This window comes from Cebus imitator, unplaced genomic scaffold (assembly GCF_001604975.1).
Source record: "Cebus imitator isolate Cc_AM_T3 unplaced genomic scaffold, Cebus_imitator-1.0 Scaffold457, whole genome shotgun sequence".
Taxonomy (NCBI): domain Eukaryota; kingdom Metazoa; phylum Chordata; class Mammalia; order Primates; family Cebidae; genus Cebus; species Cebus imitator.
Window position 1 is genome coordinate 1,339,102 of NW_016107772.1, and position 26,809 is coordinate 1,365,910.

The 26,809-nt window shown below is 37.8% G+C and overlaps 1 protein-coding gene and 1 long non-coding RNA gene across 7 annotated transcripts in view; one reads left to right on the forward strand and one right to left on the reverse strand.

Moving 5' to 3' along the window:
• The window catches only part of KBTBD12 (kelch repeat and BTB domain containing 12), a 69,696-nt gene that overhangs the window by 22,874 nt on the left and 20,013 nt on the right, over positions 1-26,809 (reverse strand). The gene's annotated exons all lie outside the window — the stretch shown is intronic.
• LOC108291542 lies at positions 1,055-5,241 on the forward strand. The gene is made up of 2 exons (XR_001819943.2): positions 1,055-1,381; positions 5,031-5,241. It is a non-coding gene; the product is annotated as an uncharacterized LOC108291542 (long non-coding RNA).

The following is a 26,809-nucleotide window of genomic DNA, read 5'->3' on the forward strand; positions in this document are numbered from 1 at the left end:
ATAAAGCATGTTTCCTACACTTAAGAAATTAATGGGATGGAAAGGGCCACGTTTGCAAATAAATAAAATAGAGGATATCAAGACAGGTGTCTTAAAAGAGATATAAATGAGATTTAGAAGTCTGAAGACTGTAACAAGGAACATAAATAACACTTACAGAATCATGACTTTAAGTACAATTCTCTATTGGAAAAATAATTGTATACAAATTCCTACCAACTGTAATAAGAAACACATTTCTATGCACCCTTTTTGTTTTACCCTCCCAAGTCCATCAAGGTCAGGGCCATATTTCCTGATCTGAAGGATGGCTCCTGAGACTGAGGTAAACCCTCTGGGAAAGAGGGACATGCCTGTATTTGCAGACACACCTCTTATCAATGACCTCATTCTATACAGACTCACAGCCTGGTCTGTGTGACTAATCAAAAAGCCTATAAAGCACTGGCCTCAGGTAAACCAGCTCTCCTTCACATAGAGAGGGTCCTGGAAGAATCACTGCACATACTGCATATGTGGCGTGGTGACTGATACTGGAGTGTGTTGTTGACAGCAGTCTCAAAAACAAAATTAAGAACTTTGCTTTGATCTCATGGCTTTTAATATATGTTTCACTTACTGGGAAATTAATCTCATATGTCTCCTGGCCTGTCTTCTCTCACTGTCATTTTACACGCTTTGCCCATCACTACATCAGTCATGTGGTCTTTTCACTATCACCTGGTTTCCTATCTTGCTCACTGGACTGTAGTTTCTGTATGGCATCCCCAGTACCTAGCCCAGTGCCTGACACATTGTGTGTATAGAATGAAGAATGAGAAGTTTAACTTTGCATGTGCTTTCCCTGTCTGTCCAAGTGAGCGTGCTACTGGGGGCAAAGGCCACTATTCTGCATCTTTTATATCACAGGGCCTGCCACACAGTACTCAATGAATCCAATAAGATTGATGGGAACAGCTTCTTTTCACCATGGTTGGGGTTTATGCCAGGCATAAAACATGATGAAAGTGCACTTTGAAGAAAAAGTCTTTTTTTTCCTTTGGGGATGTAAACTGGCTTGTTTCCTGTCTCAGTTTGAATCCAGGGACTGAGGCTATAACCTAACTCAGGAGGCTCTTAGCTGCCTTCTCTCTTTTCCAACTGGATAAATAATTTAGCCCATTACAGTGCCAAGTCCTAGCTGCAGCGTTTCCAAGGAGGGGACACACTGGCCTCGGTTAACAGCACAGCTCTGCTGTTTCTGGGCCCTCTTTCAATGTGGCACTCGGGTAGTGAGAGCTTTCTCAGCATAACAAAAAGTGGAATTTCCTATTGTTGGGCAAGAAGGACTTAAAGAAGAGGATTTATCCATAGGCGTTGAACCCAGCAACCCCCCAGTAAGGTAAGAATAAGATGATCTAGTTGTCTGTTTCTGTGAGATCCAGGACAGATGTTACTAGGCTGGTTTGTATTACACCCCTTCAGAAGACCAGTAAATGAAAGCAAAGAGATGAAATGGGAGTCACTGGAGTTGGGTTGGGGCACACGGAGCAACCAGCATCCTGAATCTAGCTTACAAGTTTCACATAAAAGCCCATTAGAAAGATGTACCCAACATGATGCATATACAGAATGGTTATTATTCTCTTGATTTTTGGAATAATTAGAGTGTTGTCATTTTTATTGCTCTATTACCAAGTATATTTAATTAAAATGTTCAGCCCTTACTCTGCAAAACTAGCCCTTTCTATTTGGTTGGCAGGGAGTTCACACACTCCACTCAAGGGGTGACATGAGCTTCCAGGGTGCTCTGTCTTTGTTTTTGACCATTAATGCCTGAACACATTCTCTGTCTCACTTGGATGTAATTCCACCATCAAATACACTCTATTAGCAGCAGACTTAATGAGCTTAAACTGAAGGTGAATCCTGATTAGGTAAATAATCAAATGAAAGCATGATCTTTATTAATAAGTCAGCACCAGCATTACAAGAGAAACCTTTTGATGAGTGAAGTCCTGGGGTAGGATCAGCACATCTGTAGAATTTCAATGAGATACCTCCATATCTTTAATTTATATGAACCTCTGAGCATGACTTTTCTTTATTCAAAAACAGATAAATGAATAGAAATTATCTTTGCAAGTCATATCCAAATGGACCACAAATGCAAAATATATACCTTTTTTTTTTTTTGGTGTGTAGCGGAAAGGGGGAAATTATAGAAGAGAACGATGCCTCCCCCTCTTTTTATCATTTCTTTAAAGACTCCCTCTTCTTGTATGTGTGGCTATTTTAGATTCTTTCTCTTCTGGGGGGTGTAGGAGTGAACCTCTCCTCCCACACAAAGCCTGGGAGGGAGCTGGCTGAGGCAGAGGGGAGTGGTACTCTCTGCCCAAGGTGCCCTTGAATGCAGCGGTGCTGGCTCCCAATGCCCTCTGCCTGCAGGGTCACCTCAAGGTGGCAGGCTTATTCTGTATTTTCCCCCTGGTGTGATCCAGAATAGTAGGGGTATTTTGTAATCCTTTGGACAAGCTCCCAAAGTTGCTTGCCTTGCCAAACCAGCCTTAGGGGAAAAATATACATATATTTATATTTACTATTTTTGGCACCCATGTGCCCTGGAAAAAGGATGTGGACCTTGGAAACACACAGACCCTGGTCCATACCCTGTGTCACCATTTGCTAGCTAGAGAAAGTTGGTCAATTTAATTTCTCTCAGCCTTTTCTCACCAGTAAATTAAGGGTAATGACAGCAATTCCACAACTTGTTGCAAAGATTAACTTATTAGGCAACCACGCAAAGGCAGAGATGGGTAAGGAGGAACTCATATTTGTTGTATACCTATTCACAAGTATTACCACAGGAATTTTCCTTTAATATCTATTCTCACGCACGGTGTGTAGACAAAATGGCTAGTATGCAGGAGGCATCCAAATGTTGATTCTCATTCTCTTTCATGTTCTAGGATGTTACCTGGGTAACCAGTGTTTATTAAAGTTGCTGAAATCCTACCTTTGCTTACTCTCAATTTAATTATTTGCTGTGTCTATAATTGACAGTTTACTGACTGTATGGTCAAATTGCCCTTAATCGTTTCTTCTAGGGTTGGATAGAGAGATTCAGGAGGCCAAAGGACTAAGGAATAGGCAGAGCCTTCCTCTCAGCCTTTAGATGGAGGGAAAAGCTCCTGACATGACTTAGAGTAACTCATTTGGTTGTAAACGTTTGAGAGTGGCAGGAGCTGTTGGTGGACATCACAAAAGATACAAAAGGATTTTGCAATCCGTAGGCTTCTAGGAGTAAAACTGGCCCATATATCTGAGTGGATGGGCTGCTTTCTGACACATGTCAAACATAATCTATTCACTGCTAATATAATGCTTGCGAAGATTTGCTTCATTCTCACACAAGTTGTCAGCTCTCTGATTATTTTTTCCAACTTCATTTCAGAATTCTAGCTTTGGTGCCTAAAACCCTAGAAAACATGAACCTAGCTCCTTGCCACTTTCTAAAGTCTAACACAAGGGGGTCTTGGGTATTTTCAGAATAAAGCCCAACACTACAAGGCTGACAGCCACTTATCTGCCTTCTACGAAATTCTGGATGATACTGTGCAGTGCTCATCAACAGAGTGCCTGGGCTCACAGAACAGGGCTGCTGGGGCCCCCTGTACTGCGGCCATTCTCCATTCTCTTTAACTGCTGGCCTTCATAGCCCTTGATCAGCTTTTTCTTGCCAGGCCGGGAAAACACAATCATTGTCTGCATTTTGTTTGCTACCTCACACAGATGACTGTGAAAATCAAATAAAAGAGCTTCAACGGAAGACCAAATTCCATTTGCTGGAGCTTGATTTTGCTTCATTTTGGAGGGAAAAATCAATTACTGGAATTGTCTGATAACTTCCAAGTGGAAATATAGACGGTCTAATAGAATGTTCTGGAGCTGGGCCCTGAGTGCCAAATAAACTGCAATTATACAATACTGTCCCATCTGATCCTGAGTGACCTCTATGCTTTTGTGTCAACCCAGCAATGGGAATTAGTGGATTTCCAGTCAAGTCTGGGCCTTTGAAACCCTAGGCCCATCTTTTCCTTGTCTCTTCCCATACTGTCACCAGTTTGTCCGGCAGGGGTCCCAGCAGGTCTGAAGCCTGGCCCATAAGGGGAGAACACAGAGGAGTGGGACATGGTAGGTGGGAGTGAGCTTAGGGGATGGTTCATAGATGCCACAGCAGGCCAGAGGTGCCAGCTGCAGAAGAATGTCACCACAGCCCTCCTCTCAGCAGTCATCCAACTCTGCTTACTGCACCTCCTTGACACCTCCCATACCCATCCCTTCCTCTACAGGGACCAAGTCTTGGTGACCCAGCTGCTCCTAACTCCTCGCTTGCCTGGTCTGCCCTTCTCCCTCCTGCACCGCCCCTGCCCCTGAGGCTCCAGAACACTCAACCGTTTCCCAAATAAGAAGGCTATTTGTCTCTAGGCCTAGGCCTTGGTTTGGGCTGATCTCTCTGCCTAGAATGGCCTCTTCTCCTCTTCAACTTGGCAAACCCCTAGTCCTCTTATAAGGCTCAGCTCTATCTTCAACCTCTCACAAGCCTTTCATGTCTCCACACAGAATTGGCCATTCCCTCTTTCGGCTTCCGCTGTCCTGAACAGAAATCAAGGTTCCTATGAAAATACATTGCTCTAATTAATCTCCCTATATGCCTCCTTGTTAGATGAGACTGTAAGTCCCTTGAGGGCAGATGTCTAATCACATCTGTATTGCCAACACTCTCTACACTGGGTACAGACAGTGAAGACAGAAATACTGAAAGGAATGCATGAATGGGTCAGCTCCTTACCTATGTCCTAGGTATCTTTTTTTTCTTATACTATTTTCACTGGGGGGACTAGGGGGTTTCAGAGTGTGGCAAGTCTTAAATCCAAAGAGCTAAAAGCTGGCTGATTATAAAGTTCATCTTCTTAAGAATATAGGAATCTAATCTCAGCTACTGAGAAAAATGACTGCTGTCTGTTGTTGGGCTCATCTTTTCCCCCCAGATTTGCCTGCCTAATACTGATACTTCTATGAAGTGGTACTGCAAAGAACTATTCGTCAAACCTATTCCACAGCTTAAAAGTGAAAGATACACAAAATATAAGTCCTTGAAGGCAAGGCCTACATCTTCATATTCCGAGGTGCCAAGCATAATATCTTTCTTCTAAAGGATACTTGACAGTATTTGTGATATAAATATTAAAGCAAAAAAGATCATAATTCTTTGGCATATTTATCTTGTGTCTAAGTGAATTGAGTTACAGAAAATATGCACTCATTTCCATATTTACCCAAGAAATGGTAGAGGAAGGGAGTGACAAAAATATTGATCGCATGTATGAATTAGGATAAAGGAAGAAAGATAGTACATTTTACTCCAAATGATAGTTTTTTGGCAATTGATATTTTCCTCTTTAAAGCACAAAAATTTTCCGTTTCAACTCTTTATACTGTTTTAAAATATGTATTATGTTCTTTTCTGCCTTAGTGAACTGAAGGTACCAAATATAGTGGAACGTTTTCTTAAGGATTCAGGAGTAACAAAATAATCTTCTGTTTATAATATACTATGGATATCGATGGTTGCACACAAAGCTGCACAAAGACATGCCTAAGATTTGCTTTCTTAAACAAATCCTTGTTATTGGCATCATTTATCTTTCTTTAACAATTTACCGCTTTTTCATAAAAGCAAAGCACAGAATGTGTAGTTGTACAACCCTTTGCCTGTATAACATTAAGCTTTCCTGCAGACACACACTAGTAAATCAGAGCCTGAGACAGCATTCTCCTAGGATATTTCTTATCCTCCCGCAGTAACATGAGCACTGTCCTGTGGGGCTTTCACAGTGTAGAAGCTTCCAAACATTCTAATTTCAGAATCAAACACATTTTAAACTTGTAGTTAATTTAAGCAATCTAAAAGTATATTTTGGATACCCACTCATGTTTATACTAGGTGTCATAGAATAACAAGTTTGAGGGTTTTTTTTTTTTTTTTTTTTGTCCATAAGACCCTCAGAGTCTGCTGGGAAATAAAGGACAAATATGGAAACATACATAATACAGGATTATAATTACACACTGATGAAATAAAGTGTAATTTCTAACTCACTGTCACGATGATATATAGAATGATAACTCTCTGTGAACTTGTGGGATATAGCTAAATTGCAATTTGGGAGCCACAGGTAAACTTTGGTCTTTTAGAGGACTTATTTCTGAGTTACTCACTGAGGATGTGAGATAATAAAGGTTTAAAACCCCTCATATGCTTAACTGGAAATATATTTTAGAGATACATCAAAAATATAATGAGCCATTCACTCCAAGTCAAAGCTACTGAATCTCTAAATCCAAGTCCTTTTTCAGAATAAGGAGGCTTGAGGAACACCCTGTCTGACTTCTTTGGCCATGGTAAAGCATTTCTTTCCTTGTTCATCATAAATTTATGAAATGTATATCTAAACCCAGAACACTCTTTCTGATTAGAGCAGAACATATCTGACAGCCTATTCTGGCTTATTAGTGCCAGGACACTTTGACCAAGTAACTTTATCCAACTTCCTAGCATATTTAAGTACACAATGATGCTGTCTAAAGGAAGAGATATTGCCTTATTCATCTGTATCTCTTCTAAACGTCGGCTCAGGGACTGGCTTATGTAACATGTGCTTAGCAAATACTTTGAGCATATAATAGGTCCATTAATATGATATTACCTTGCCACCTTCTGCAGAACATTTGTGTTTTTCAAAGTGCAATCTTATGATTTTTTAACACCAGAATTGCTTCTATGCTTCCTACAATTCAGATTCCTAGGTTTCATTTTAGACCTACTGACTCCAAATTGCCAATGGTGAGAGTCAGGGATCTGCCATTTTAGTATGCAACCTAGGTTAATTTGAGACTTATACTTTTAAAACATTGCTTAGAATTTTATCAAAATAAAAGGTAAAATCTTACCACAGTGAAGCTTGGTCCTCTCATTTCATAAACAAATTCACCATTAAAGTGATTTTTGAAATGCATTTACTGTAATAATTTGGACCTTTTGTGTAACTTTTCCCTTCATTACTCTTTAATGGCATTCAAGCTGAGAGTCAGACTTGGATAGCGCTGTTATGTTTTCAGTAAACCAGTGAGGCACAAAGTGGTTTCTTGGAGAAAACATTGATAGTTTGGGACATTAGCTATGTGGGAAAACTTAACATTAGCTGTCTCCCTAGACAGGGAAATGAAAAGTCCCTATTTCAAAACATTCTCCGTAAGACCTGTAAGTCTGATGATTTCTGTGACATTTTACATGATAGAATAATAGGACAGGTTGGAGATGCAAAAATGCAATTCAGTAAACAAACACTTATGAGCGTCTATCACATAAAGCCAAGCCCTGGGCTGGCTTTCAGAGGACACAGAGATAAGTAAAACAAGGTCTCGTCTTTTAGACAGTCTGAGTCATAGTGTGACAAGGGCAGCTACTGGCAAAGCAGCATGCTGCTCACTCTGACCAAAGGATTACATAAACCACTATGAGGAGATGGGATTTTTGCCAGATTTTGAGGATGTTGAGTTAGGCCCTACATGCAAAGGGAAAAGGGTAAACAAAGGCACAGGAGGAAAGCATGTTCAGGAAGTGACTCCGAGTCCCTGTGGCTGGCGCTGAGGTTTCGTGGGGTGGAGGAGCAGCAGGAGGAGCTGAGGCTGCAGAGGCAGGCTGGGGTCACGTGTGAAAGGTCTACTGCCTCCATAAATAGATTCTAGGACTCACTTTCTATATTTGATTTTGCCCGACCCATCAATCAAGCTGAAGCAACTTTTGAATGCAATTTGACATTTTAAGAACACTTGATGGAAATCCAAAGCATATTCATGAATATACAATTTCATTTCAGAAGGAAGCATAATTTATTCAAGAGCATAACTAATAGTATGAGATCTAAAATGTCTGCTAGTTTATCTTACATGCAAAAAAGAGAGAGCACTGGTACCATATTGAAATCAGTATTTTATAACAGAAGCATTCACCAAGGACTCATAATGATATTTCAATTAGGTTGAACCCAGAATGTCCTACCTTCCTCAAAATTTTACTAATAGAAGTCTGCATTTGATTCATTTTCTACTTTATTATTCATAAAAATGGATTTAAGACCTTGAAAAAAAGGCATGAACATTTTCTACAGCAATAGGATATATTAACCTAAATTTTCTTGACTACCTTTTTAGGCAATTAGGATGTGTTTTGGATTAAAGAAGCTTAACCATCTCTTATAACAAGCTTTCACTGTACAAATGACAAAAAAATTTTTCTTTAGAAATAAAGCACCTTAAAGGCATTAGCCTTAAACAGCATCCTTTCCTTTGGTCTCCTCCTGGATGTCAGTGGTTCTGTCATTAAACAACAGACCCCTCCTTTCTGCACTTCCTAACAAAAATAGTTATGTTCCTGAGAAAGGCCTCAGGGGAAAAAAAAGAAAAAAAAAGAAAGCTGGCTGGTTTTAAATACCTGTGTTTCCACTTAGGGTGTCATTGACTCATAAGGCTTATATAGACTAAATTATTTTAGGCTTTCTAGGAAGTTATCCAACAGAAGAGCTGATTACAGTGTGGCAAAGCTGACAAAATGTACATGTAACCACATGAGCAATGGAGTCACTTGAGCAATCTGGTCATATCTATTCCTTTATTTTTATGTTAAGAAGCCAATTTATAGATTTCCAGGAAAAACTATCCAGTATATGACTAATATGCCCCTTGGCTAGTCTGCCATAATTCCAGAAGCTGTTTTCATCTAAATTCAAATTATTCATTGTATCTATGACAACACACTTTTTAAAGACAAACATTTACACAAGAAAAATTTAGCATAGATTTTAACTGAAGCACATATTCTATAAAATCTTTAAAACACAAAGCAAACCTCCAGGGTCAGTGCTAGCCACAATGTCCAGTAGTATAATGTTTTTATCTTTAATTCCTATCAGAAGAATACATTCTGGACAATATTTTCAAAGAGTTCCTTACGTGAAAATGTGTACCTGGCTTCATACAGAAAAGCAGGCTGTGTGAATGTGCAGTAAATATGTCATTAGCATATTTACAATGGGAGGAAATGAAGAAGGTAGACTCAGTCCTTTGACTCCCAGTGCATGAGGACAGAACGACCTCAGCTCAGTATGCCTCCTCATTTGGACCTGGCAGGGCACTAACAATAAGATGACAGGCTGAGCATTATTAGGACATTAAAGCATGGTGGACTCCTTGCCACTTATTATAAACAATAATGATTGTTAAAAGTATCATCTATTGAGCACTGCTCATATGCCAAGCACAGTGTTCGGCATTTGACATAATACTCTCATAAGCTGTGCAACAACTGCATGAGTTAATAGTGTATTATCATCTTTATTTTATGAACAAAGAAAACAGACTTAGCAAAGTTAAGTAACTTGCTCAAAATCGCATGGTGCTATTAAGTTGCAGAGAAAAGATTTGTCTGCAGAAAGACTTTTCCTTTCTATGACTTATTTCAGTTAAAGAAGATACCTGGGAAATCTTTGTACATACGGGATTTACTCGGAAGATTTACAAAAACATAATAAGGTAAAGGCAAAGGCCATTAACCAAATAATTCCCATTATCCCTCTTGCCTAAATCCTTCTCCATGGTGGTTAGATGCTACCTGTTAACGTAACTTCTTTTTTTAACAGGAAGTCAGACCATCTCCAATGCCCAGAACACAAGTGAAAACCCTGAGCAATGTAAAACAAGTGTCTGAGTACTGGTGCTGTGATAGAGAATTTGAATTTTATTCTGAAAAAGCTGGAGACATTGTTAATGACACATGATCTAATGGCCTAACTGTATGTGTAATCTATACATATGTATGATTGCCTGCATATACAATCTTGTATGTAAAATCTGTTTATATGCATGATCAATATATAATCTTGTATGTACAATCTAGTAACATAACAGGGAGAGAGTAACAGGAAAAGAAATGGTAACCAAAAGCAGTGGGAAGGAAAGGAAAAAAAAACATGAAACCCTGTAATCTGTGGCCTTCTGGGTTTAGGAGCAAATACAGTAGTACTACATAACTCAACAGTAACAAGAATGAAATCACTCACATACAGATGGACATCACTGATATACAGAGAAGCACATGCTCCTAATGATTATTTTTAAAAGTTATGTTAACATTAAAATTGGACAGATTTGGGTTTGAATCCTGGATTTAGTCACACTATTTGTGTAATAAAAATAAAGAATTTACCTTTGTAGGATATTCTGAGAATTGAGACAACATACGAAATCACCTCAGATTTAGTAGTTCTTCAAAAAATACTATTTTCCTTCAAAGAACTCTTTCACAAGGCAGAGAAGAGTGTGATAACTGGGAGTACTTTTTTCCTTGTTAAAACTCTAATTGGATTTAGCCATTTAAAGGTGCTGGCATGATTTGTTGGGAAATTATAACTACATAGAATCTTTCATTTTCCAACAAAGCCAGGAAGACTGTACTACTCAGAACTCAGGCCATCAAGGTAGCTTATCTGCTTAAAAGTATGTAAGACCTTGGAAAATCTAGATCAAGCCTTTAGACTGCCCTCTAATCCCTTCTTGCAATCCCTTTGTTATACTTTGTTGCATAATCTGATATGTTTATTCAGAGTCTTAAATCTACAGAGCCACTGTCCTAAGAAATGTTTCAACGAATAATTTAAAGACAAAATTAACAATGGTGGTGAATATTACGATAATCCTTGATGGTCTGTCTTGCTGCTTTGGCTGACTGAAGATGAGAAAGGAAGGGATGGAATATCGAAAAGTCCTACGCTCCTGGGAAAAGATTAATTGTTCCCAAGACATGACAAGTCAACATCAGAAGTGGTTTTCAACCTGATTAATCAATCAGTGACAACTTGCTTCAGTGACCATGACTCTGGAATCAACCAGTCAGAGACAGCCTCACACCCTGGAAGGCAGCCAGTCAGAGGCTGACTCACTCCACTGAGTCCTCTTCTAAGGCTGACCTGACTCCCTCCTGCCTTGGTAATGAACGGACATAAACCACACTTCTGAGGAACAACAATCCACTCCCGCCTTTGTAACCAAACACAAAACCAAACTTAACTCCTGCCCACAATCCTATATAAAATCATCAGTTTCTTTGTTCTGTGAGAATATCTCTGACTAAGTAACCATTCCTATAGTAAGTAATCAATAAATTCAGCTTTCTTGGTTTCAGATACTGAATGTGGTCTTATCTCTTAGCAATAATTGACATCTAATTGAAAAATAGACTAAGATTCATTCATGAATACTAGAGAATGAAGATATTAAAACATTAAAGTAACTCAACCTAATCTTTCTTTACCATGCTTTGATATATATTGTTCCTGGTGTAAAGTATAACTTTCTCATCTTTCTTTTTTTTTTCTTTTGCCATGGAGTTTCACTCTTGTTGCCCGGGCTAGAGTGCAATGGTGCAATCTCGGCTCACTGCGACTTCTGCCTCCCAGATTCTCTCCTGCCTCAGCCTCCCTAGTAGCTGAGACTACAGGCACCAGGCACCACACCTGGCTAATTTTTGGCATTTTTAGTAGAGACAGGGTTTCACCATGTTGGCAAGGTTGGTCTTGAACTCCTGACCTCAGGTAATCCACCCACCTGGGCCTCCCAATGTGCTGGGATTATAGGCAGTAGCCACCGTGCTCAGCCTCATTTTTCTTTATTTGACTAATTCCTCCCTGTGGAGTGAGTTAGCTGGTCCTCCACTATGTGCACTTAACTATATGCACAGTTGATCTGTCTTGCCCTAGTCCCTGAGTTTCTTCTGGGCATAGAGCATGTCTTTCATCTTTGGGTCCTTAGCACCCAGCCTAATATCTGACATATTCTTTGCTGCAACAAGTATTAGTTGAGTCAAATCACAGTGTGATAAAAAAAAAAAACAAATCCAGTATCTCTTCAATGGACATTATTAGTCTATTTGACATCAACGTTACTCAATTAACTTTTACCTACTATTTATTATTTAAAAAGGCTTATTTTCCACTGAATTATTTCTCCCTTCAATTCTGAGAAGCCAAACTTTGCTTGTTTTCAGTCAACTAGTTCCTAAGGATTATTTTCATCCATAAATCTCTGAATGTTTGCTCCTCTCCGTTAGCCAGGGCCCTTCTACCTTCTTCTTCCCATTTCCCTCTCTGTGATAATTTTGAATTGCTATACTATATTTTCTTTTCCCAGTATGTGTGTTTTCTTCTTCCCTTTACACTTTTCATAGCGCAATGGCATGTTTTGTAATTTTAATTTTTAGGCATATTGCAAATATTACTATGTCAAGTTCAATTACTCAGGAACAAAATTCAAAAACTGAAAAAGTAGTAGAAATCACATTACATTCTTATTCTAACCCGGTGAGTCAAACTATAAAGCCAACTCTTAAATTCTCAGACTCTAAGAGGGAACAAAGAAAATGCAGATAAGAATGTACCCTTCATCCAAGCCATAATTTAGTGATTATCCTATAAAACTATTTATAAATGCTTTTAAGTCAGAGGTCAAAATTAGCGAATTTGATTTCCAGCTTCTTCCACTACTCTGCTCACCCCCTGGCTTACACAGCCACAAAACAGGGACTAAATGTAAGAATAGAGAAGACCAGCAGCCTCACCTCTTTTCATCTCTAGAGAGCAGGAATTTTAAGATCCAGCTATTTCAGCCTCAAAATTTCATCCATTCTGTTTCAAAATTTGGATTTTATGACAGGGCCCTACAGAGCCTGTTAATTCAGGATAACATAGATGGAGTTTTCGCCCATCTGTCCACTCAAGAGCTATATTTAGGGCATATACCTGGTGCAGTGAGTGGACTCTAGGACAATCACAGTCCCCACACTTAATAGTTCCAAATAGGGCAATCCCTTTTAGCCTCTTGAAGGTGTGTGCAGCTAGAATTGAGGTGCCTGGTCCTTTTAATAAGCACTAATCTGTTACTACTTTACTGTTGAAATCCTTCAATGGCTCACTGTCATTTAGAGATAAATTCTGAATTCTAAAGCGTGGCATTTGAAGCTCTCTGTGGGCTGGCTCTTGTCTAGCTTTCCATGTTCACCTCCTGCTGCTGTTTCATTGTGCAGCTGGTGTTCCTGACACTCAAAACTACCATCAGGTAACATGACATGCAATTAGTATGTTAATGACCAAGAATTCTCTCCTTGTGTTATTCTGTTGGGCAAATCCCAACTTCTTCAAGTAAGCTCAGGGTCAATCTCTCTGTGACATCTTTTCCGAATCGTTAGATTTGTATAGGCCTCTGTAAGTGGCAATCATTGCATGGAATTCTTTGTTTGGTGTGTCTTCCCTGCCAGCTTTCTTGGTGTTAACCTGTACAGCAACTGTGTGCATTACATCCATATAATCATAGTTGCAGGCAAGGGAGGGAAAATTTACCCCATTAATGTTCTGTCAGAAATATTTATTGAGCACTTATTATGTGCCAGACAGGTATTAAGCTAGAATGCAGGAAATGCTAGAATGCAGTTGGATGCAGGAAAATTTCTAGTGAGTTTTGCAGCTGAAAAGTTAGTTCCGTCTTTCCTCCCTTTTCACTGTCTTTGCTTGTTTTATTTATGATTTTGCTATTAAATCCTAATTTGGGTGCCAACTATTTCATAAGATGATCTTAGGTAAACATATCTAACAAGCGTGACTGAATGTCCACCTGCTTGCTAAGAGGAAGAAGGCACTTGGTAGATGGGCTCAGGAGCCTAGCCCAGAGATGGTGGCTTATCTAGTACACCAGGGATTCTCACTGCTACCACAAGGACCATCTGTACTTTGAAAGGACCCTTTGCAAAAGGCGCATTTACAGATGAGATGCTGACCTTGACTGGGGTATGTCTGTGCTTTTCCCCACTCTTCCAGCTATGGAAAAACATCACAGAATGATATGTTTACAAAATATGAACCAGTTTCCCTAAGCCACCCCCATGGGGGGAGGGTCTAGTTTATGATCTTTGGCAAAAGATAGGGAAACACTGTAATTCCGAAGTCCAAATCCTGAAGACAAGAGTACCAGAGAGTATGGGGCCAGCATCAACCAATATATAACTCAGCAGGGCTATTGGCTCTACCCTCAACTGCCTCAAGGTAAGGACAAAAAGAACTAGGGATCCTCCAAGGCCTTTGCTAACTGCTTAGTATGGTACTGAAGTGGCCTCACTGGAATGGCAGGACAAAAGTCCATGATCTTAAGGTCACGAAGAAACGCATGGCAAAGGGTTTGTTGTCAGATAACTGGCTTTTATTACTGCTATGCTACTTAGTAACTATAAGTTTGAATAAGGTACTTAACCTCTTTGAGATTCCCTTTTTTTCCTTTATAAAATTATAAAACAAATATACAAAAAGAAACGTGTCTAAAACATAATAAGTATGATAACCATTCTTCCACTTCTTTCTAAGATTGTCATAGTAGGCCAGTGATCATAATGAAGTGATCATTATGATCATGGATACCTGGAAAAGTCATATGCTGAAAGGCACTGGAGACGTGTGGAAACAGTAAGGACTAGATGAGCTAACATTCCAGAGAGGGAAGAGCCTCTTCTAGGCTGTTTTCTGCCCTTGAGGCATTTGCTGATTCTGGACCAAGGCTAAGAACTGGGTCTGGCACAGACAGAGGAACCCTGGTGAAGGAGAGAGACCACGGGAATTTTTGGCAGTTGTGTGGGGCTGTTGTGACAGATTGGTAGCTAGAAGATCTGCACAGAGGAACCTCAAACATGTGGCCAACTTTCTCCTCAAAAGCACTGATTATTGGGACAATCTGGATTCTGGGCCAAATACTTTTAATGGTCAGAGAGAAATCTCTTGCAGCTGCATGGTATATAAGTGACCAAGTCTGGCTTAAGTGAGGGGCTTGCCAAAAATACACATATGGTCTCCATCTCAAGATATTTGTCAGGTTTTGAAGTTGTTCAGGGAGGCTAAAAAGCTAAGCTAAACAACTCTGAAGGAAAGAACAGAATCCCCACAGTCTTCTAGGATAGTAGGAGACAGATCCTTCCAGCTCACCATCCAAAGCCGGGGTGGTCGGGGGGAGTGGCCCATGTCCAAGGAACAGGGCAAATCACAGGAAGACTGAGCCTTATTAAGGCTGCAACTTATCCTGGTCCAGCCCAGGCCCTGAGAGGACTGAGGGAATCAGTCCCTTGCTCTGACTTAGTAAGGAAAGGCAGAATCCTCTTAGGGAGGAGATCATTGGGAGCCTCTGGTTCTTTTCCACAGTTCAGTATACAAGAAAAAAATCACCAGACATAGGCATAGGCAGGGAAATATGGCTTATCAAAGAAAAAAACATAACAGAAGTTGACTCGTGAACTATCCAAATATTGAAATAACTGATTGATAAGATAAAGAAAATAGAAAAAAACCCAGATGGATAAAATGGATGAGAAAAGTAGAGAAATTCACAAAAACGAATCTATGAAAGAGAATAAAGTGGACATTCTAGAAATGAAAAATATAGTATCTGAAAAGAAAAAGAAAATGGCTGGGTTAACAGCAGTCTGAATACAATGGAAGACAGGATAAGTGAACCTGAAGATAGTTAAATAAAAAATATTCAGACTGAAGTAAAGTGTGAAAGAATTTAAGTAAGACCCCAAGAGACACACGGCACATAAAAAAGGGTCTAGTGTACAGCAAATGATCAGCTCACAGGGAAAGAAAAGAGAGAACAAAATAGAAGCAATATTTAAAAAGATAAAAGCTGAGAATTTCCCCAAAACTGATGAAAACATCAATACATAAATTCCAAAAGCACAGTGAACCCCAAGTAGAATAAAAACAAAGAGACCACATTTAGGCAGATCACAGTCAAATTGCTGAAAACAATGGGGAAAAGAAAAATCTCATATGAAGTCAGAGAAAAAAAGAGCACATTACCTTCAACGGAACCACAATGAGACTGACATTTGCTTTTTAAATAAAAACTATGAAGGTCAGATGAAATAGACTGACATATTAAAGTGTTGACAGAATAATATATGGCCAACATAGAATTCTACCAGCAAAAAGTATGCCTGGGAAATGAAGACAAATAAAGACATTTACAGACAATCGAAAGCCAAGAGAATTAATTACCAGCAGATTTGCATTACCATAAATATTAAAGAAATAAATTTAAGGCTAAAGACAATTTTTCTTTATTGAAATATTGGAAGCCTGTAACTTTAGGAAGGAGTGAAGAATGCTGAAAATAGCAATTTTTTGAATAAACATAACAGGTTGTTTAAACAACCACAAACACAATATAAGGGTATATAAAATATATGACAACAAAAGCACAATGGGTGGAAGGAATGAAATTAAACTGTTATTGGGTCTTATATTGTTTGAGAAGAGGTAAAAGTGTTAACTTAAGGTAGACTATAATAAGTCAAGACTTCGTATTGAAATCTCTGGGGCAATGAATACAAAAATCATATAAATGGCCCAGGTGCAGTAGCTCACGCCTATAATCCCAGCACTTTGGGAGGCCAAGGCAGGCAGATCACCTGAGGCCAGGAGCTCAAGACCAGCCTGGCCAACGTGGTGAAACCCCATTTCTACTAAAAATACAAAAATTATCTGGACATGGTGGCACACTGCTATAGTCTTAGCTACTCGGGAGGCTGAGGCAGGAAAATCAGTTAAACCTGGGAAGTGGAAGTTGCAGTGAGCCAAGGTCGTGGCACTGCACACCAGCCTGGGCAACAGAGCAAGACATCATTTCAAAAATAAATAAATAAATAAATAAAATAAAATAAAAATAAAAAGACCAGTTCAGACACAGCAAAAACATAACCCAAATAAAAAATACGCAAAGGACTTAAACCAACATTTCTCGAAATACATACAAATAGCCAGCAAGCATATGAAAAGATGCTCTTCATCACTAGCCATTATAGAAATGCAAATCAAAACCACAGAGATATCACTATTAAGATACCTACTATTAAAAAACACACACACAGAGAGAAAACACCAAATGTTAGACTAGTCTGGGCAACATGGCAAAACCCCATCTCTACAAACAACAAAATTAGCTGGGTGGGATGGCATGAGTCTGTGGTCCCAGCTACTTGGGAGATTGAGGTGGGAAAAGCACTCGAGCCTCAGAGGTTGATACAGTAAGCCATGATTGTGCCACAGACTCTAGCCTGGGCAACAGAGCAAGACCCTCTCTCAAAAAATAAAATAAATAACAAAAATAAAATAAAATAGAATAAAATGTACAGAAGGACGTTTCCCCAGTACAGTAAAGGCCATTTAGGAGAATCCCACAGCTAACATAATAATCAGTGGGGAGGCAGGGGAGGGAATTCAAAGCTTTTTCTTTAAGATTCATCACAAGGCAAGGATGCCTTGCCACTTCTATACAACATAGTACTGGAATTACTAGCAAGAGCAAATAGACAAGAAAAAGAAGTAAAAGGCACCCACATTGGAAAGGAAGAAGTAAAATTGTCTTTTGCAGATGACATGTTGTCTACATGTAGACAACCCTAAAGATTTCACAAATAAATTGTTAGAACTAATAAATTCAGTGAAGTTACAGGATACAAAATCAACACACAGAAATCAGTTGCATTCTTTATACCAACAACCACTTATCTGAGAAAGAAATAGAGAAATCCCATTTATAACAATATCCAAAAGGACAAAATACTTAGAAATAAATTTAACCAAAAAGGTGGATGATCTCTGCACTGAACACTGTATAACACACTGATGAAAAAAATTGAGATACAAATCAATGGAAGCATATCCCATGTTTATAGATTGAAAGAATTCATATTGTTAAAATGTGCATATTACCCAAAATGATATATAGATTGAACATGATCCCCATCAAAATTTCAATGACAGTTTTCACAGAAATAGAAAAAACTGTTCTAAAATCTGTGTGGAACCATGAAAGACTCCAAATTGCTGAAGTAATCTTGAGAAAAAAGAACGAAGTTAGAGTCACCAACTTCCTGGTTTAAAATTCTATTACAAAGCTATAGTGATCAAAACAGTATGGTACTAGCATAAAAAGAGACACACAGACCAATAAAATGGAATAGAGAGCTCAGAAATAAACCCAAGAATATATGGTCAACTAATTTTTGACAAAGTGCCAAGAATATACAATGATGAAAGGACAGTCTTTTCAATAAATGATGTTGGGAAAAACAAATATCGACATGCAAAAAATGAAATTGGACCTTATCTTATATTATATTCAAAAACTAACTCAAAATGGATTAAAGACCTAAACATAAGACCTGAAACTGTAAAACTCCTAGAAGAAAACATAAGGAAAGGCTACTTGACATTGGTCTTGGACATTTTTTGAATATGACACCAAAACTTTAGGCAACAAAAGCAAAAAATAAAAAAGTCAGACTACATCAAACCAAAAAGCTTCTGTACAGCAAAGGAAACAATCAACAAAATGAAAAGGCGACCTGCATATTGAAAGAAAATATTTGCAAATTGTATATCTGAAAAGGATTAATATCCGAAATATATTAGGAACTCACACAACTCATTAGCAAAAATCAAATAACCTAATTAAAAAATGGGCAAGAGACCTGAATAGATTTTTTTTAAAGAAGATATATAAATACCCAATAGGTATATGAAAAAATACTTAACATCACTAATCAATAGGGAAAAGCAAATCCAAACCACAATGAGACATCACCTCCTACCTGTTAGGATGGCTATTATCAAAAAGTGTTGACAATATAGAGAAAAGGGAACCCTTGTACACTGTTGATTGGAATGGAAATTGGTATAGCCATTATGGAAAAAAGTATGGAGGTTCCTCAAAAAGAAAAGAAAAGAAAGAAATAGAACTATCATATGACCCCTCTTCTGAGTATACACACAAAGGAAATGAAATCAGTATCTCAAAGAGATTGCTATAGTTTGGATATGGCTTGTCTCCACCAAAAGCCATGCTGAAATTTGATCCCCAGTGTGGCAGTGTTGGAAGGTAAGGTCAAGTGGGAGGTGTTCGGGTCATGGAGACATATCCTTCATAAATGTCTTGGTGCTTTTCTCAAAGTGCTGAGTTCTCTCTCTGGGAGGACTAGATTAGTTCTCATGAGAATAAATTAGTTCATGCAAGAGTCTCTTGTTATAAAGCCAGGATGCCCCTGGGTTCTGTTTCTTCACAACGGTCAGGTTCCTCTTTGACTTTCTTTGCCATCTTATGGTGCAGCAAGACAGCCCTTGCCAGACGCCAAGGCCATGTCCTTGAACTTTCCAGTCTGCAGAACCATGAGCTAAATAAATCTCTTTTCCTTATACATTACAAGATACATAAGGAAAGATGAACTAAGATGATATATGCACTCTCATCTTCATTGCAGCATTTACAATAGTCAAGATATGGAAACAATCTAAATGTCCATTAATGGATGACTAAAGAAATGGAATATTATTCAGCCTTAAAAAAAAGGGACAGTGTGTCATTTGTAACAACATGGATAAACTAGACATTACACTAAGTGAAGTAAGCCAGACAAAAATACTGCATGATCTCAGCTATATGTGGAATATCTGTAGAATGAATATGTCTAGTATCAGTACAGCGTTATGACTACAGTTAATACTGTATCGTATACCGTAAATTTGCTGAGTAGGTATCAGGTACTCTCACCATGCAAACACATAAAGGGTAACTATGTGAGGAGATAGATATGTTAATTATCTTGACTATAGTAATATTTTCACTATGTATATCAAAATATGTTGTACACCTTAAATATATACATTTTTAAAAAGTAAATGATTGACCTTTTGTATTTGCTGACTACACTAACCCCTTTATTAGTTCTCGAAATTTAAAAAACAGGCCCTTTGAGATTTTCTGCATAGATAATTATGTCCTTTGAAAATAAGGACAGGTTCATTTCTTCCTTTCCAATCTGCACAACTTAATCTTTCTTTATTGTACTAAGACTTCCATTATGGTGTTGAATAATAGTAATAAGTGCAGTCTTGCCTTTTTCATGAATTTAGGGGAAAAGCATATAAATTTTCCATTAAGAATGATGTTGGCCAGGCATGATGGCTCATGCCTGTAATCCCAGTACTTTGGGAGGCTGAAGGGGGTGGATCACTTCAGATCAAGAGTTCAAGATCAGCCTGGCCAACATGGTGAAACCCCATCTCTACTAAGAATACAAAATGAGCTGGGTGTGATGGCAGGTGCCTGTAATCCCAGCTACTTGGGAGGCTGAGCAGGAGAACTGCTTGAACCTGAGGTTGCAGTGAGCTGAGACTGCACCACTGCATTCTAGCTGGGCAACACAGTAATACTCCATCTCAAAAAATAAAAATAAAAATAGATTAGAATGATGTTACCTATAGATTTTTTATAGGCGTCCTTTATCAGATTGAGAGGTTGAGGAAATTCTCTCTTCTTGGTTTGCTGAGAATCTTTCATCATGAATAAATGTTATATTCTTTCAAATGATTTTTAGGCATCAATTGATATGATTATGTGGCTTTTCTTCTGAAGACTGTAATAAGGTAGATCATGTTGATTGATTTCTGAATTTTGAACTAATCTTGCATTCTCAGGAAAAAACCCCATTTGGCATGGTGTGTTAATCCTTTATATATATTGCTGGATTGAACTCGCTAATATTTTGTTGAGAATTTGTGTGTTTGTGTTTATGTTTACTGATCTGTAGTTTTCTTTTTCTGTAGTCTTTTGTCTGGTTTGGTTTCAGGTAATGCTGGTCTATAAAATGAGATGGGAAGTGTTCCCTCTTCTATGTTCTAAAAGAGGTTGTAGAATTGCTGTTACTTTAAAATGCCTGGTTAAATTCACCATTGAAATCATTTGGACCTAGATATTTATTTTTTGAAATGTTTTAAACTAAGAATTCAATGTGTTTAATAATTTCGGGGTTATCTCTTTTATCTTGGGTGGCTTTTAGTAGTTTGTGGTTTTCAAAGAATTGGCCCATTTCATCTAAGTTGTCAAATGTATTTCTGTAGAGTTGTTTGTAGCACTGCCCTATTATCCTTTTAATATTTACAGAGACTGTAGTGATATCCCCTTTTTCATTTCTAGTATTGGTAATCCGTACCTTATTTCTCTTTTTATTGGTTAGTCTTGGTAGGGTTTTACCAACTGTAGAGGCTTTTTCAAAGAAACAGCTTGGTTTCATTGATTTTCCTTATTTTTTCTTCAGCCTCTAATTTCACTATTTTCTGCTCTTATTTTTATTTACTTTCTTCTACTTGACTTATGTTGCTCTTTTTCTAGTTTTTAAAAGTAGGGACTTAGCCTATAGGTGTGAAAACTTTATTCTTTTCTAATACAAGCACTTAATGCTATAAATTCCTTCGAAGCACTCTTCAAACTTTGACATGTTGTGCTTCCATTTTCACTCAGCTTAGCATATTTTCTAATTTCTCTTGAGATTTCCTCTTTGACCCATGGACTGTTTAGAAATGTGTTGCTCACTTTTCAAGTGTTTGCAGACTATCCAGATGTCCTTATTTTCCACTGTGGTCAGAAAACATACTTTGTATGATTTTACTTTTTTTTTTTTTTGAGACAGAGTTTCACTCTTGTTACCCAGTCCGGAGTGCAATGGCGTGATCTCGGCTCACTGCAACCTCCGCCTCCTGGGTTCAGGCAATTCTCCTGCCTCAGCCTCCTGAGTAGCTGGGATTACAGGCACGTGCCACCATGCCCAGCTAATTTTTTGTATTTTTAGTAGAGACGGGGTTTCACCATGTTGACCAGGATGGTCTCGATCTCTTGACCTTGTGATCCACCTGCCTCGGCCTCCCAAAGTGCTGGGATTACAGGTGTGAGCCACCGCGCCCGGCCTATGATTTTACTTCTTTAAATTTTGTTAAGGTTTGTTTATGACTCAGTATAAGATTTATCTTGGTGAACATTCCATGTGCTCTTTCTGGGTGGAGTGGGCAATAAATGTCAGTTAGATCCAGTTGGTTAATGGTGTTGTTGAGCTCTTTCTATATACAGGTACTTGTTTTTTTCTATCTACTGGTTCTATTTATTACTGAGAGAGGAGGGTTGAAATGCTTCAATTATAATTGTGGAGTTTTCTATTTCTCCTTTTGGTTTTGTCAGATTTCACTGCATGTAATTTGAGGTTTTGCTGTTAGGTACATACACATTTAGTATTGTTATGTCTTCTTAGTGAACCAATCATTTTATCATTATGTAATGTCCTTCTGTACCTCTGGTAATTTTCTTTCTGCTGTAGTCTACTTAATTTGATATTCACATAGCCACCCCAGCTTTCTTTTGATCAGTGTTTGCATGGTATCCATTTTCCAGCCTTTTAGTCTTAAACTATCTATGTCATTATAATTGAAGTGGATTTCATGTACAAAGAATATTTTTAGGCCATTCTATTTGTAATCCATTCTGACAATTTCTGTCTTCTAATTATGTCATTAAAACATTTGCATTTAAGGTAATTATTCTTGTGACTAGATTTAGATCTACTGATTTATTGCTCGTTTTGTCTGTTCTCTCTACGGTATTTTTTTTTTTTTTACCTTGTCTGATCTCTTTTAAATTATTTAAACATTTTCAGTCTTCCATCTCAATGCATTTATTGTGATTTTTACTATGTCTCTTTGAATAGTGTTTCTTTTGGGATTACAAAATATGTACTTATTTCATAGTCTACTTAGTATCAGTATTTTATCACTGTAACTGGAATGTTGGAATCTTCTCCTTATAGTTCCATTTACCCTCCCTCTTTCATGCTGTTTAAATATATGTCTCATAGATTATGCCTAAATACATTGAAAACCCTCCCTGAGAGCTCGCTGGTACTTTTAGTTTCCAAATGTTCCCTTTTTTGGTTCTCTGGCTAGAAACTTGATGTTCTAGTTACCTCTCTATGCCACATATTTCTGTATTTGGACCTTTGTTGGGCTCAAGTGACAGGACAAGAGAGAAAGGGAAAGAGGAAAAAGCAATGTGAGTGGACCACACGCTCTTGGGACTGCAGCTTGAATGAATGGAGAGGAAGTTTCTTTTCCCTTTGAGTTTTGGCTCTTGCTGGTCATCATTGCCATGGGATTGTGTAGGTATTCAGATGTAAGAGTACAGAGAAAAGAGAGAAAAAGGTAAGGGCATACCTACATTCTGATAATTATAACCTCCCTTTTCAGTAACTCATGCCAAAGCTAGATAGATTTTCTCGGAGCTCTCTCTGTTCATAATACCCATTTCTGATTTTCTAGCTGCGTTGACTTCAGGCTGGGGTATCGGAGGAGAAACCATATTAAATCCTATGGTAGTAGTACTTAAAATTCTGGTGTTCTTTCTTGATGCACCTACTTCTGTTACAGAGTCTTCAAATACCTTTTCCATGCATTCTGTCCATGTTTTATAGTTATATTCAGTGGGAGAGAAAGTGAAGTGTGCTTATTCCATTTTACCTGGAACCAAAAACTCTATTAATTGATTTTGCTTTAAAGTATGTTTTGCCTAATGTTAATAAACAGCTATACAAGCTTTCTTTTAGTTAGAATTTACCTAAAATGTATTTTTCAATCAAGTCATATTTTAAGCAGAATACGATTGGTTTTCTTTCTAACAGACTGATACTCTTTGTCTTTTAACTGAAGCGTTTAGTGCATTTCCATTTAATATAATTGTTGATACATTTCATCTAATATCTAGCATTTTATTTCATATTATCGGTTGTCTTGTTTATTCTATTTCCTCTTTCTTATTTATTGCATTCTTTTGCACTGATTTTTAATTCTATTTTTCCCTTTTATTAGTTTAAAATTTGTATACTCTGTATTCTCTTAGTGGTAAGCCTAGAAATTTAGCATGCATACTTAATGTCTACATCAAATGTTGCAAATTTAATCCCTTCCTTGGTCTTCCTCCTGGATAATATGGGGATCTTAGGACACTTTCACTCCACTCACCCATGTCCCAACTTGTTATCATTATTTTGAATTTCATTTGTTTTAAGACTATTTTGTCACTGTTTTAAAACTATTAATTGCTTTTTAAGTCAATATTTAATACTTGTAACTGATATTAAAATCGTCTTAAATATTTAAGTGTGAAGTGTTTCCATTTGTCCATTCTTTGCTCCTCATTTCATCTTGCATTTCAGACCTTCAATCTGGGATCACATTTTTTGCTTAAAAATATACTTTAAAATTCCTTTATGGTGGTCTGCTGGTGGTAAATGCTTTCAGTTTTACCTCATCTGAAAATGTCTTTATTTAATCTATGTTCTTGAAAGACAGTCTCATTAGTTATAGAATTCTAGTTTAGCATTTATTTTCTCTTAGCACATTAAACATGTAATTTGATTGTCTTTTGGATTCCATTATTCTGTTGACAAGTCAGCTGTCAATCTGTCACTTCTCAAAAGTAATCAGTCTGTTTATTGAACTGCTTTTAAGATATTCTCTTTTCATTGGTGTTTTTCAGTTTCACGATCACTACAAATCTATGTATACATTTTTTGTTTGTTTGTTGTGCTTGGCATTCACTGTTTTTATTTGTTTGTGTGCATTAGTGCCTTTCACTGGTTTTAGAAAATCCTCACCCATTTTTCTTCAAATATTGCCTTTGTCTTTTTCTCTTTCTCCTCTTCCTACGGAACTTCGTTAAGCATTATTTATCCTCTCACTTTATTCCCCATGTATCTTAACTTTTCTTCTATTTAAAAAAAATCTTTGTGATATACTCTGGGCAAATTCTTCAGAACTCTCTTCTAATCACTAATTTTCTCTTTATCTTTGTGTAAACTATTCTCAATTATACTAATTGGGTTTTAATATTGTTATACATTTTTACATTCCTTGCAGATATGAAGTTACTTCTTCCCCAAACATTTTTGATCATTCTTTATCATTTTCTATTTCCTGATAATACTGTAAATCTTATCTTTTATTTCTTTAAACAAAGTAAGCACATATTTGTCTGATACTTCCAGTATGTGAAGTCTCCACTGTTTTTTTTTTGTTGTTGTTGTTGTTTGTTTTTTTCACTGGCCATTATTTCCATCAGTTCTTGCTCAAGGTGTCTTGTTTTTTTAACTGTGGAATGCTTACTGGGGGATTTTTGAGGTCCAGGGTAAAGATGCATTCCTTGAGAGGATGTGAATTTGCTTTTTCCAGGTACCTGAGCACACTACCAGTCTGAAGCATCCTAAACTAAATTCATGATTCAAGCTTTTTCTTTTCTTTTTTTCCCACTTGGGTATGTGAATTGGGGTTGAAATTCCACTCAAGAGCTTATTTATGATTATTACTTCTCAGGGATATATGAGCCTTTAATCAGTAACTTTCTCAGGGCCAAGATGTTTCTTTGAAGTCCTCTGAGATGAGAGATATAAGGCAGGTTTACTTCTAGTATATGGTTATACAGAGACTATAGCTCTTTGAAGTACCAGCTTTATGTGTGCATAGTAACTCTGATTACATTTCCCACCCTGAGTAATTTTGGTAAGCCACAAGCCTGGGAAACTAAAGCTTACAATTTACCAGGCTTGATAAACGTTTGGGTGTCCTGCACATTTACTTATTGAAACAGCTTAGACACCACATTATACACCCATTGTGTGTACAATTTAGTGACTTTTAGTATATTTACAAAGCTATGTAGCCATCAGCACCAGTTAAGGTAAGTAAACTTAGTTAATAGTGCTGTTCAAATCTTCTAAAACCTTGCTGATACTCCATCTCATTCTATCAATTCTTGATGGTGGTATAAATCTCCACTGATGATTGTTTGACTATTTCTCATTTTGTTTTTTTTTTCTTTTCTGGACTCCTGTGCAGAGTCTCACTCTGTCACCCGGGCTGGAGTGCAGTGGCGCCATCTCAGCGCAGTGCAACTTTTGCCTCCTGGGTTCAAGCGATTCACCTGCCTCAGCCTCCTGAGGGGCTAGGACTATAGGCATACACCACCATGCCTGGCTAATTTTTGTTTAGTAGAGATATAGTTTGGCCATGTTGGCCAGGCTGGTCTTGAACTTCTAACCTCAAGTGATCCGCCTGCTTCGGTCTCTCAAAGTGCTGAGATTACAGGCGTGAGCCACTGTGCCCAGCTTCATCTCAGGTTTTGCTTCATGTATTTTAGGTCTTTCTTGTTGGGTATGACACATTCTTAATTGCTATAGTTTCCTGATATTATTGACAATTTTACTATCATAAAATTTTTCTGTTTGTCTGTAGTAAAAGTTCTACTCTATTTTGTCAGATGATATAGTCCCTGCACCTCTCTTAATATTGCTGTTTGCATTTTATGGCTTTCTCTATCATAAAACGATAGTAAAACTTTCAACCTATTTGGGTATTTGAATACAAAATGTGTCTCTTACAGAGAGCATATATTTGGTCTTAATTTCTTATTCAGTATGAAAATCTCTGATTTTTGACTGGGGTGTTTGGTCCATTCACAGTTGATATAATTTTTGATAATGACTGGCTAAACATCTGCCATTTTGCTTTGTTTTCTACATCTTGTAACTCTTTTTCTCTGTTTCTCCTTTGCTGCCTTCTCTTGTATTTAACACATTTTTTTTTTCTTTTAGATGAAGTCTTGCTCTGCCGCCAGGCTGGAGTGCAGTGGTGCAATCTCACTGCAACCTCCACCTCCTGGGTTCAAGCTATTCCCCTGCCTCTGCCTCCCAAGTAGCTGGAACTACAGGTGTGTGCCACCATGCCTGGATGTGTATATATATATA